Source organism: Nothoprocta perdicaria, unplaced genomic scaffold, assembly GCF_003342845.1.
Source record: "Nothoprocta perdicaria isolate Ctin4 unplaced genomic scaffold, notPer1 scaffold_156, whole genome shotgun sequence".
NCBI lineage: Eukaryota > Metazoa > Chordata > Aves > Tinamiformes > Tinamidae > Nothoprocta > Nothoprocta perdicaria.
In genome coordinates, this window is record NW_020454716.1 from 1,248,780 (window position 1) to 1,263,411 (window position 14,632).

Here is a 14,632-nt window from a genome sequence, read left to right on the forward strand (position 1 = left end):
TCCTAAATCTCTTTCAAACTAGACTCAAAATCTGCCGTCTTAGACTTGTCTCAGGAGCAAAATGCCTCATAAAATTAATTCAAAGAACTCTTGCTAATATTTCCTGAAAATTTGTGGCAAACCATACTTACTGTATCTAGAGTACCTAATGCTTTCTTGGGCTGAATTTATATCAAATAGTCATGTGATTATAGGATAATTCAGGTTGGAAAGGAACTCAGAAAGTCCGTGGTGTTTTATTGAGATATCTTCTATGAGTTATATACAAAAAGAAATTGGCAAAATTTGCACAACCATATTCTGAAATGTTTTTAATCAGTTTCACTCAGAACTGGCCCAGAAGTCCTCCAGTTCCTCACATGATGACAATTTAAATAGTAAAAGTCCATTACAATAAGAGAAAAATCTGTTTTGACACAACGAAAAGTTGAATCTCGAGGAAAGTAATTAGAAAAGTCATCTGTTTTGCCAAATTTGTAAATTCCAGTTTTCTTAGCCTTTGATGTCTATCCCTGGGCATCAAAAAAAAACAGAGTTTAGAAGCTGAAATGAGGAAGGAACATATACTGATAGAAGAATCTAATAGCAGAAAAAAAATCGCAAAGCGTATTCAAGAGGTTGAGAATTCTAGTAGTGAGGGTGGAAACTTTAGGAAAGTATTAAAGTGAATTGGTAACTTGTTTCAAAATGAGAGTAGTAACCTTTGAAAAGTGAATGAAAAATGAAGTGTTTGGAAGAAAGGATTGATCTTAGTGTCATTTGTTGGATCATTAACAGAAAATGAGTGTGAATTCTTTCTACTGAATCAATTAAACTGAAGAAAGCAGGATTATTAGCTCAGCTTCTTAGGTATAACAAAGCAGAATTTATTCAGCTCCTTACATCCTTCTCCCTCCTGCTGGAAAGCCTTGCTCTGTGCAGAATGGAAGACCAAGATCACATGCTCATRGTACTTGTCCATTATGACAAGTTTTTTATCCACACTGGAAGCACTGTATTGTAGTACAGCATTACAATTATTAGTAGAAAGACTCCCTCAAAGTACCAAAAAATGTAYATTAACACTTCAACTTAACTATTGTTAAAAATAACAAGATTGCTGGTCAATATGCAAGTTTGGAGGTAAGTTTTCTAACTACCGAAATCTTGATTTCTGCTTTTTATTGCTAAGAAATTCCATTTCAATATTCCTTTTCATCAGTAACAGATTTCTACTGACAACTTGATATATCAAATTTACAAAGGTCTTTATCCAGGTATATGACTATACTAGCTTGTAGCTAGTATAGCTTTGTAGTTTTTAATGATTATTAAAAATACTAGAAATAAGAAAAAAGGATCTGATTTTTGTCAATCAGAATAAAATAAAATAAAATAAAATAAAATAAAATAAAATAAAATAAAATAAAATAAAATAAAATCACAAAGCTCTACAGTAGGATACTGGTTGTGAAAAAAAAAGGAAACTTCTAGAAGATAAACTGTCTCAGTTTCTGAAAAGAATTTTCTCCTCTGCTGAGGCTCTTTCCCGATACAAGTCTCATTAACTAATTTAAACAAAACTAGTCAAATCAAAAAATATTTATGCATATCTTACATTATATCTGATTTCTACAAGTTTTTCCCATTTCCATTTTCATCCTACTGCCTTTCTTTTTTCAAGTATTTGAGGCAGGTAAACATCAATGCAACAAAGAGTTTGTGTATAACAACTGGGAAAATAAAGCTTTGAAAGAGAATATATTTATCAGAATTTCTTTCAGTCTGCAAAAGTTTCAGCATCCTATATCTAGTTTAGGTAGCGAAGAATATTCAGGTCAGTACCACCTAGTCTAAGCATACTCACTCATTAGAAAATTATTTTCTCYACCTAAAAGTGTTACAGATTTAAAGACTATTGCAGTAATTTTCTAGGCATCCGTTTGACACTACTGTTACAAAACTGTTACTGAAGTCATTGCTGCTATTTATGAAAGCACTGTGGACAGTATCTTTTACACAAAATAAAGCAGYATTTGATTGAAAGATATTTAAAAATAAAATGGAATTTTATGGACTGTGTTCAAAGATGTGACAATATTCTACCTTGTTCCTTTTATGTTTGAGAGATAATGCTCATTCCAAGTGCCGTCTTGCTCGTTTCCATCACTGTGATTTTTCTGACTTCACTCTAAAAMATATAGGCAATTATAACTCTGTTATAATCCTCCTCAACATTTCGTCTATGATTTCTATTAAGAATAATTTCACCACTATCAATGTGTTGCGCAGTCTATTAAATCCAGTACTTAGTAAGAATCATTACCAGTGTTCAGAGGCTTCACAGGACCTCTGTGAGCAGTGTGCTATTGAGTAGCTTGGTCAAGGCTACTCATCTAGCGGGTACCATGCAGTCATAAGTGGGCAGATCTTTTAAGGCAAGTGTAAAGCAGCTTCATGAACAGCAGCCTTAGCAACAATATATTCTGAAGTGAGCTTATAAGAGAGAATGTACTCCAAATGTCACATGACTGACACAGGCTCTGCACTGAAGTACAGATCTGCCCTAGATAAAAAAGATCTGCATGTGCTATGGTTCTGCTTATTTGCTTTCCAAGATTTTCAAACTTCAAAGTAACTTGAAAGAGCAGATTAATTATTCACCAAAGGCTATCAGGAGGAGATATGACATACTAATACCTAAAACTTTCCTCAAGCAGAAACTACACCAAATCCCTTCAAATCTCAGTTTATAGTGGTAATTTTCCAAGACTACAGTCTCTGCTTGAGTTCAATGGATTTATAGAAGGCAGTCACTAGATGGCAGACTTTAATCTTCTTGGGAAAAAAAAAAAAAAAAAAAAACATTGAACTTTTCCCTCAAAATCTTCTGGCAAAGCCAGTATTTGGTGCACTAATGTTTTGAGGATATCTGACAGCTTCAAAAATACTAAGAGCAAGACATAATATGAAAAGAGAGAAAAACACAAAGCTGATGTTTAGTCATGTCTTCGGCTTAGGAAAAGGTGTTTTTAAATTGTTTCTCATGTTTGAATATTTCATAATGTAAACTTGTCTTTCGTAAATAAATCATTTTTCTTTGATCAGGCTACATGATCTAGCCTTTCTCAATATAACAGGAAATTCCTTTCATGGTGTAAGGCCCATACCATTATAATATTCAGTATAAAATACGACAARGAAGGAAACCGGAATAAACAGAATTGTAAGATTTTAGGGAAAATTCCTTGCAGTCACTGTTAGAGTGAGRACATACTCCACTGCAACTTAAATAAGCTAGATGGAGCACTGATAACAGTCAGGTGGTGATATCATACACCTAAGTTGAGGCTATAAAACCCCAAAAGAAATTTGATAAATATTTGTGCAGTCGCAGCCACTCTGAACTCTATGTGGGCATAGACACTATTAATGCTGGTTGCACTACTAGACTAGAGTCTTTGCACTAAATGAAGCTTTAGGAGAATATATATACACGATTAAATACATTTAATACCATTAACAGGGTCAAAGGTGGTCCCCTGAAAGATCCTAGATTATATGGACTGCTAAAATTATCTTGAAATCGGTATGTTTCCCCATCACTGAGTGACAATAAAAATATATTGGCTAATATCTTGCCAAATTTTCAAGCCAACCAGCTCCCCAATCAGCATACATTAAACTTTATCCAATTTATCTCAATTATAAAAACATTTAGCTATGCATATTTCCTTGAGAAATTTTTGACCCATCTTACTGTTGGTAATGGTCTTGAGGCTGAAAATAAGAAATGGACACTTAAAAAAATCAAGTATGTGTAAGCAAAAAGAATTAAAATGGATAAATCACACATCTACACAGAAAGACACTAGGCCATGAATGTGATGTTGATTTTCCTTAACTATCATACATGTCTTTGGATTGCCAGAGGCCATAACAGTGAAGCTGAAGCAGACAGGTATAGGTATCAGCTTCATCTGGTAAACTGAAAACTTCTGCTCTTTGATTTCCCCCGCCTCTTTTCTTTGAGCATGTATTAGGAGTTGTGTGCAGAACTGTCACATCAAATTGTATTTGAATGATCATTTCTTCTACATACATARTGTTTATTTCCCTTTTTTTCCTACATTCTTCTATCCTCTTTTTTTTCCAAGGACATTTGCTTGGCTTAATCTATTGGAAGACTTATATCTCTTGGAAGATCTTTATTATTTTAATAATAGGCATTTCATATTGTGACACAACCTCGTCATAGTACAGATGATTTTTTTGCGCCTTAATATTAATATTAATATTAATATTAATATTGCTGGCATCAGTAGGACTTAAAATTTTGTAAGCAAAAAATGTCATATAATACAATACATAAATAAAACTGTGGCAACTAGTCAGCATATTTCTAATTTCATTTAGTACAAGCTTAGTATTAATGTTGCTGAGGGACCCTACTCTGTCTCTTTATAGATGGGATAATAGGTCATTGTAGCTCTAGTATGTTAACTAAAGTTGATCAGAGGTACTTAGTTAATAGGTTCTTGATTAGGACCTCTTCTGAACTTCTCTCTTTCTCACAGCACTGATTTAGTCCAGAAAGTAATGTTTGTTTTACCAAACGAACAATTTCTCCAATTTCAGTGATAAAGAAGATGAGGCAAGAATGATCCTACTTTTCTCATACTAATAAAACATTTCACTATTAAATATATTGCTACTTAGCATTATTCAGTATAAAAACAAGTTACCTTTAGGATCAATATTATTCTTCTATTTCTATTCCATTCATATATTCCTTTCTCTGTTGCTTCTTCTTCTACTATGATGTCTCAGTGCTCTGGCTCTCAGTTATTTTCTGCTTTTATTTCCCCTACGTTACATCACTTAAAAGCCCATGGTGGGGACAGTGAGGGAATCACAAGATTAGCTTACAAAAATCTATGTTTGACAGCATGTATTACAAAGTCTATATCATAATGTATATGCACTGTTGCTAAATGAAGTTTTCATATTTAACTTGAACTGTAAAATTTCCCAACTGCTACATTCTGTTTAAACAGTCTTTCTCTGTTTACACATGAAATGTATTCTATTATTTTTCATTGTTATCTTCAYTGCCTTGAAATTAAATAGCGAAGAGTTCTGTTTCTTTCTAATTCACTTTACTGTCCTAATATGGTAGGCATATCCAACATATTGCTGAAATGAGCTTAAAAAAAAACTTTATCTACAAATCTTGATAACATCCGCTAGTGCTAAAATAACTACCTCACATAATTCACCTGTGTAATGTGCATTGGAGGTCACACTGCAATGAAGGCACTGAAGGCAAGTATTTTTTTGACTTACTACTTTAAAGTAGGCATAGTGAAGCAGCATCAACAAATTTGGTTCTWTCTCAGAGACAAATGTGAGTAATTGGTCTGTCTTACGTGCATGTATCACAGTAAACCAAATCCACACAGCTCATTCAAAATTCTGCACATAAATATGGATCTTCTGTGGCTCTGCATTTAAGATTCTCTAAGAACTGATGCATATTTTTCAGTTCAGAAGACATTTGCAGTAATCTTATCAGATCTCACCTAGCACGGACCACTGAATTTCATCAAGTAATTTCACTACAAAACAGGTAATTCCTAGCAGAGTAATGGTATATCTCCTGTGATGAGATTTTTGTCTTGGTTTAAAGACTTCAAAGCAAAATAAATTCACCATATTCTTAGAGATGTTGTTCCAATAGTTAATGAACAGTCTACTAAAACTGAACCTAATTTCTGCCACAATTCTAGCTTTGCCTTGATAGATTTAAGAGCCCTCATATCCTAGCATATTGTATTTATACAGCCCAGACGAGCCATTTCTCTAGTCTCCTGTTCTGCTATATTAAACTCTGAGTTCAAGAGGAGCTCTACAGAAGCAGATCTAAACAACTAATATATATTATACATATACTAATATATATAAACTAATATATATAAACTAATATATATAAACTAATATATATAATTCTATAAATATAATTCTACTGGCCCTATAACTCAGTATGTCACAATCTTTTTCTATCATCTGTAACCTTTTTATAGCAGTAAATTCATATTTCTGTTTTATCCTAGGAACGCCACAGGTTAGAAGCAGACAATTCATCAGCTTTAAAAATGAAGTAGATTGCAGGTAAATTGCCTAAGTAAGCATCACTCTGCTACTGCACAATAACATTTACTGAGGCACTGCAAAATTACACTGATTTCTTCAACTCCTATTCCTTATGACTCTTTTGTAACACTCACTTTTCTGCATGGCATCTAATTAGGTCTCAATTAAAAATAAATACTTGCACTGTTTTACATATATTCTTATTTCGTCTATCATCCTTTGAGATCCCCCTGTATTACCACTTCTTCTACCACTTCCCTGACCTACTTCTGTCAAGATGATGCAGGCTAGCATAAATATGTTTAGCATTGAATCCCAGCAGTTAAACTAGGCTAAGGAGAAAATACACAYGTGGCTTTGGTGGCAGAGCTGAATGGTAATCTCCTGCAGCATGGGAAAAGGGAACTGCAAATAGCAATAGACTGAAGTGGTCTTGACTCCAGCCTTGATTGCAGCTAAGCCTCCATCTCATTCTCATCGTTTTCATTTGGTCATGTTACTTACAGGGATGACTTTATTCCAGTAGGTAGATGCCAGATCAGGTGATGTGGCACTCAACAACGTAGAGGCATTGAAAGGTATAGAGCTGGCACAAGCACCRTTATGTTCTCTGGCCTATTTCAGGGCCAAATTAGTACAGCCACATAGCTCAGCAGTTGTGTGTATGGATTAGGCATTAATGAACAACTCTACATTTTATGCAGTCACAGAAATATTATTTCCACTAATTTTGCCATTGGTTTATAAAACCAATTGGCTTCCAAAAAAAAAAAAAAGAAAAAAAAAAGAAAAAAAAACACCTCTCTCCAGGCCAAAACCTGAACAATAGCAATAACTTGGCTACCTACATTTCACCCTAACCATTATCTGAAAATGGGAAATGTTCCCTGCTCAGTAGTGAATAGATAAGTAAATTGGTCTCTCTTCCCTGGTTTGTAAGATAAAGACAGTTCATATAAAAAAGAAATCCTAGGGAAGAAAGAGCTGTGCAAAGATCTGCCTGAGCATGTCAGCAAGCAAATGGACAGAGATTTGCATTCTTCATGTTCTGGAGGACGTTATTTTTAGAGATTTTGTCCCTTTTCTTCTGGCTACACCTGTGTCTCGGGTATCTCTTCAGAAACATTTTCTGTGGTACAGAATGGCCTCTTTTAAAGTGCCCTTATTTCTCTTTGAAAATAAGACAGGGAAGCTTTGGCTCTTTCCCAAGCTTAGTTTTTCTCTTTTGTGATCTATTCTCTCTCCAGCTCCTAGAATAAGATCTGAAATAATACCGTGTATTTCATATGCGATACACTGTAAGCTATCTCCTAGGCAAAGAACATCTTAGTGTACCTCTTGCACTGTTTCTCCAGCAGCTATTACTGCAACCTGCTAGGCTTTCAGGAAATCTGGTAGAAACATGACAAAGGCCAAGAATGATATGTAAATGGAAAATTACAAAACTTTCCAATTACTTCCAATGAGAAGTCTCTCGCTTGAAATCAGAACAGATGGGATATTGTCAACTGTTGGGACATTTTTAAGTGGTAGAATATTCACAAAGTTGTCTTTTTCCCTCCCTTTCTCATCCTCACTCTCTCTCTTGCTCTGTTTATTTCTGTCTCTCCCTCTCACCAAACTGGAAATAGTTTTCTGAATCTCTGAACCCCTTTAGGCCATTATTGTAGCTATCTTGGCTTTTCTTTCCTTCTTTCTGCCAAATAATATCCCATTTAGTCAATAATKTAAACACATAATGGCAGGCTGCTTTGGACAGCTCCTCCCCTCCTCTTTCTTCCGTACTCTTCTATTTTTCACACAGTGCAAAACATAAAACATGAAATGCTGAAAAGGGAGCAGCAATCTACCACTGTGAGAGGTGAATCAAAAAGATTTGCTGAAGGCAAAACTGGTCTATAGCAGGAATGAATCCATGCACTTCAACAATGATAGTTGGAATTGTTTTCAGTATTTTTTTTTGCTGCACATTACTTCTCCTTTGCTATTTAGCAATTAGGGGGCAACTAGTCTGTCAAAGACACAACATCCTCTCTGGGTTGTTACGAAAGAGTAAACAACATGATTGATTTTCCACTGGGAGTAAATGAAGAGTTCAGTGAGCAAAATGTTCCCACCAAAAGCAAACTTAACATTATATTGAGAGGTAAGTGGCATTCCCTTGTTTCCTTCATCAGTTCATAGTGTTTTAAATAGTAAAACTGGTAATAATTTACATAGCACTTGCATCTTGTTGGATCCCAAATGCTTTACAGGGATCATTTCTCCTACTGTTGAACATAATAATCTATAAAAGCACCCTGTAGCATTACGCATTAGTACAGGACAGGAAACAGAACACTACTAAATTGTCATGTCCAAATTAAGCTAGAGAAAATCTATTTATATTTAGAGCAGATTTTAGCAGTGGATAAAAATCTGTAATCTTGAAGAAACAGATCTTCTAAGCGGCCCAACAGGTCTGTCTTATCCCTGTGCTTCAATGTTGCCCTAAAGACATTTACACTTTAGAATCAAAAGGTTCATAATTCATATTTCACTTATGCTTCCAGTAAACTATCTCCTATTGTTTGTTACTTAAAAATAGAAGAGGAACAAAGTTTACCGCTAAAATTTTTAAGTGTAGCATGGACATAATTGGGTACTAAACTCTGCCTTAAATATAAAGGAACTACTACAAAAGAAAGCAATTACAAAAATGGATTTATCTGCTTAATGTTCTATTTGATCATYATTCTTCTGCATTGTTTTTATCTTAGTAGAAACGAGTATTAGCCACTGAAGAAAGAATCTACAGGTAAACATGGAAAATACAAATTACAGATGAATTAGCATTGGTGAAATAAAACAGGAAAAAAAAGAGAAATTCTTAAGAACACAGAAGAAAGAGCCTGGGCTCTTGACTTGACTTAACAAAGCTAGTAAAAGGAAGAAAATCCTATACTTCATATTAAAATAGATAAGCAGGGATATCCTATCCGGTATATTGTCCCATTTGATTACTCTGGCACAGTGTCTTTAGAACTAGGTACGAGTTCTAACCTAGATATCCAGCTCTAACTAGGTTAAAAAAAAAAAAAAAAACTTTAAAAGGATTTTTAAAAATGTGACTTTTTTAACAGCCACAGTTTTAACAGTTGAATTGGCTACTAAGGGAAAACCTAGGTCAAATCTCTGCTGCAAGCCTGAATGATGTAAAATATTTTGGAAAACAAACAAAYAAACACCTGCATTATTGGAAATCAACTGGGTATCAGCTGCCTACACTGGGACCTGGAAGGGATTCCACAAGGCTACAAAACAACCTTCTGATACTGGACAATTATTCCTCCTTAAACACTCATCAATAACATGCTGACTACTAGCACTGTAAAAGTCTTCAAAATAATTAAGTACTRTAAATATAATCAATATCTATATATTACTGTGCAATATATTAWCATACATATGGATTAATAAATAAATAGGTTGTTTATTTAAAAGAAAAATAGTATTTTCAGTATGGAATTCTGGCTCAGTTTACATGAAGCAGTGTGTGGTGGTGCTGAAATATAAAGTACTGCTGCCATCTGCAGGGGTTTGTCTTGATGGCATTTTCCCATTTTATTTCTGAGTTTGTGGCAAACTGAATCTCTGGAAAATTGCCCATTCAACAGCACCTGTGGACAGTTTTTATCAGAGTCCAATTAGTCTGGTTTTTATGCCATCCTGACTTGGACTTCAAAAGGCCAAATGCATCCAAGGTGAAAGGCCAAACAAGTCAAACAGATGCTGTATGCATACTTGGCAATTTCATTACAATTGCCATTTTTTTATTCTATTTCTGTCCGTGAGCTTATTTCTGATTCTACAAAATAGAATACTTTTAGACCATTGTTCAAGTTTTGTAAACCTGATCATAAAGTGAATTTATTTTAACTTTTCCTCTTTAGGGAGGTGTTATTGCCTCTTAACAAGTAAAAATCCTGTTCACAGCTTGATATTAGTCTTACAYACACTCACAAACTTGTATCCCATTCATATATTTTAAAGAAAATATATTACATAAAAAAGAGTAAAGAAACAATCCAGGTTAGGGAAGAGACAAAATTTGTCTGGAATAGACACCTAGTATATGATGGAGATAYGGAGGCTAAAGGAGTCTATTTGTTACTGAAGGTGTCTGCAACCGGGTGCAATTCGGACTGTCAAAACCACAAGCAATGGGGTATGTTGGCTGAGGACTTAGGGCTATGGTCATGTGAAGTCAAAGGTAAAGGTGAAGAATCCAACAGAAATGGATAAAACTCGAAGGACATATGAGATTGCGTGGCAGAGCAGTTAATAGGGAGGAAAGAAAGGGGAATGGAATATATAGGATATAATAGCATATAAAATAATCATGGAATTAGATGTAAACTCCTAGGATATTAGATGAAGAACTGTTTCTTCATTTGACACAAAATTTGAGTTTGATTGAACTCAGTACCCCTCTTTCAGGAATATAAAATGTAGCACTGTGAGCTAAAGACACTAGATGAAAAGTCATGAAATACTTCRTTCTCAGTTTGTTTAGAGGTGTTTCAGGGATGTATTATTGAATGAAAAATAGTGAAATCAAATATCAGGATTAATATGAGTTTCAGACATAATGTCACTATGCCCGAGTTCTAAGGGAAAAGTCAAAGAGATCACACTCCTGCTTCTGCAGACACTAAGAAAGCTTGTAGACTTCTTTCATGTAAAAGTACTGGTTGCTAAGGTCCCATATATCCTATTCTGAACAGCAGCATTAAAGAAAAATAAACTACTGGCTCCATCTAGGTTTGACTTATTTTTGGCATCCAACAGATTGATTTGTTTCTAACTCAAAGAGTTCAGTTTCATGTTGATTTCTATGTCTCAGTCATATTTTGACAGTTCTTTTTCCTATGATCTGTGCAAGATCATTTTCACAAAAGAGAAAATATTTACATATTTAATATGCAGGGGGAAAAAGATTTTTTCTTTGCATGAACTGAAAGTAAGTCTAGGAAGCAATTCTTATCTTCAGATTTGATTTATTTAGTTACTGTGTTTTGCTTCTCAGAAGCCTAATTTTTTAATAGTAGCTTGCAGTTGTGACACACTTTAGCTATACAAGTATTTGAAGCTAAAAACATTAGCAACTAATGATGAATTATATTTTCTAGCTTTATTTTTCTGATATAATCATTAGACACAGAAGCCTTCAACTTTCTGAACAAAAGTTTGAATCATAACAAACATCAGAATCCTTCTTACTTTATGGAGAATACAGGCATTAGAGCTTCCAAATGATTAATTTAAGTCTAACCCTCCCCTAACATTCTACCATCACCCCTAAGGACGCAAAAGATCTCCATAAACAGTCACTTGTGTCCAAAGAAGTGATTCAGTTATTCTCTACCAGTTAAAATTAAGCACAATATTGGTGAAAACCCTTTTCTCCTGCTTTTTCTTATCCTAGACCATTCTCTGTGACTTGAGAACAACCTTTCTCTGYGACTTGGGCTGCTCTCTGCAGTGGCTGATACACAAACTTGCTAGAGATTCATCAAAGTACAATATAGAACCACCTGAACCATATAAAATGTAATTGATTTCTATAATATTCTTTCTCTCGGCAAGGTTCACAAACCGAACTTGTCCTTAGTATTGCTAGAACAGGTTTGTATTGAAATCAGGCTCTATTTCTGCCAATCTGTGGATTTAAACTGCTGCTGCTRCTGCAGTTGTCAATGACTTCCCCAGAAACTTGAAAAACAATGCCAGCTGGAAGGCAGCAGGCTTATCCATCATTATCATGATAAGTTTTCTTCAATCCTTGGCATAACCCCACATAGTTTCTTACTACATAATCAGTTGTTCCTAAGCATACTGTTAGAAGGAGTTGAAAGGAACTGAAAAGTTTCGTTGCCTCAGCTGATATTGTGGCAGAGGAATATTTGTAGCAGTTTACCACTATTAACAATGTCTAGAACACATGTCATTTTTCAGATATTTTTTGAAGTCAGGCTTAAAATAGAAACTCTGTAAACACAGATTCCAAATTTCAGCCGATCAAGATCAGCCTTTTCCAAGAACTAAACTACAGAAAACTACATTACGTTCAACTACATATATATTATATACATATATAAAAAACACATCCGTTACAGACTTTACAAGCTGCATTGTAACTGTGGCATTTTAAAAGTCATATTAAATTATGTTCATTTCTTTTTGTCTACAGGCCCTTCTGCTCTTGAGATATTACAGGGTTATAAAGTAGAGTATAACTATCTGTGAAATAGTGTATCTCACTTGTTAGAGAAATTGGAAAACAGATAGTGATGGAAACAGGAGACTGAAAGAAAATATTGTCTTTAATGATCTGGATAGTTAAACATTACTCTGAAGAAGTAGATTTAACCCAAGTCCTTGCCAAAAAGTTACCAAGTAGTACTCACTAGTTACTTAAAACTATGTTCATTAACTTCTCTATGTTTGGGAGATATTTTTGCTTCAAGATATTGAATTATAGCTGAAGAAATTAATTGAACTAGTACACAATCAGATCTTCACTAGCTATGGTGGCAAATATTTAGGACCCTGGGTTTCTAGATACTACAGGACATAATGAATTGTGTTGGATTTACACAAAGCAAGCTGAGCTCTATCACTAGGTGAATTCTATCTGGACTTYTCAGCTTAGCCTAAAAATGCCTGCACTATTGAGGTGGCCACAGTCATTTCATAGCTGTCTTTGCATAGCAATGCATCTAAGCTCATCTATGCTAATCAACTCTGTAGCCCTAGGCTGGCTCTCCACGGAGTCCATTGTGTTATCTCTAAATCCACAGCATAGTTAATTGCAAACCAGATACGTCTCTAGGCAATTGACAACTGACTGCACTTCTAGTCCAAGGATGCTCAGCTTGCTCCTCTACCCATGTGCTGTTTCCCAGTCCCCTCTTTTTTCCATGCTTTGTGTGCTGCAACGCCACCCTTCACGCAACTCCATATTTTCTATTTCCTATATAAATTAGTAACAAAGTACTCTTTGTTCAACCCTTTACATACCTGTTAGACAAAGTTTGAGAATATGAAGTTCAGGGTTAGGTATCTCCCTCTTCTGCAGAATCTGCTAAAGTCAGAACAGTTAGGAGAATCTCAGAATGTTAAAAGTGCTTTGTTTAACTAAAAACAATTGTTCTATGCTTGGTATTATTATTTTTTTTTAACCAGAATCAACAGGAACACAATACAAGTCAGGTCACAGAGCCCATACATTTGGAGAATCTTAATTCAATTTTTCAAAGTCTCCTACTATTCTGTGATCATTTTCTTCTAAAAATCCAACAGTCATATTTTTACTATCCACATAGTTTTGAAAAACTGTCCAGGGAAAAATAAAACTCTCTCCAGTGTCTGGAGTTGGAAAGAATTTTTTTCAGACAAGGGTAGTTTGCTTCATCATGTTAGGTAGATTTCCCAGCTCTTCAACTGGTGAAATAACACCATGCATTGGTTATTTAAAACACTACTTTCAAATGCAAATAATAGTATCTGTAGTTGAAAAGTGGTTCCAGCTCTGTAATCATTTACCGCTTTCGCAATCAACTAAAACAAACATGCTTTTCAGTAAATTTAAACGTTAATGTCATAGGGCTAAATAAAAGAGCTCAGGATAGTTTTCAGTAYACAGATGCTAACATTCAGACACATCTGATGAAAACCTGTATTTTTTTTCAGCAAAAACAAAACAAATGCACAGCAGTTATTTATTAATCTAACATACATCACCAATGCCCAATTTTTCCAGCAGGATGGGCCCAAGAGCTTGTGCATGTGCCCTGGTCTATTCAGCCATGTGACCAAACCTGCTGTAGGTCTTTCACTGCTTTTTCTACATGCCATTGTTACTACGCACATTGCACAAGTTATTAACAAAGAAACTCAAGCCATATTACTTTTTATTTTTGTGTTGTAAACATGGTATCTTATCAACATATTGCAATATATATTTCTTTTAGTAGGCATCGAGTGTTTATTAAACTGTTAAGTATTTAACTCTCACTGACTTTGGAACCAGAAGATGATCTACAGTCTTAAAAACTGAAACTACTGAAAAAAAAAAAAAAAAGCCTATTATCTGAAACTGTATAAACATATACATTAAAGCATCACTTCAAGCAATACATTCTTAGGTTTAATAGACTGTTATCATTAGAAAGAACACAAAAACAATCTTACATCTCAAGGGCATCTTTCCATCAGAAGTTCCTGAATGGCTGCACTGATGAATCGACTTCACTGGAATGAAGACATCTCTGTTGTCTATTGTGACAACTGGTTCCCAGATCATATGGACTTTTCTCAATATGCTAGAAAAATGAAATGAAGAATCAACAGAAGCTGTAGAAACTGCAGGTAGAATCGAGACCAGCATTTACTAGAGATGAGTGTAGAATGGAAAAAAAAAATAAAGACACCCTACTATTCATTTGAATTGAAAACA

General features: G+C 34.6%; 1 long non-coding RNA gene across 1 annotated transcript; it reads right to left on the bottom strand.

Moving 5' to 3' along the window:
- Positions 1-227: 227 nt before the first annotated feature.
- On the bottom strand, positions 228-14,491 carry LOC112943840. The gene is made up of 4 exons (XR_003248664.1): positions 14,368-14,491; positions 13,195-13,258; positions 2,086-2,170; positions 228-512 (listed from the first exon to the last, which is right to left on the bottom strand). It is a non-coding gene; the product is annotated as an uncharacterized LOC112943840 (long non-coding RNA).
- Between the last annotated feature and the right edge of the window lie 141 nt (positions 14,492-14,632).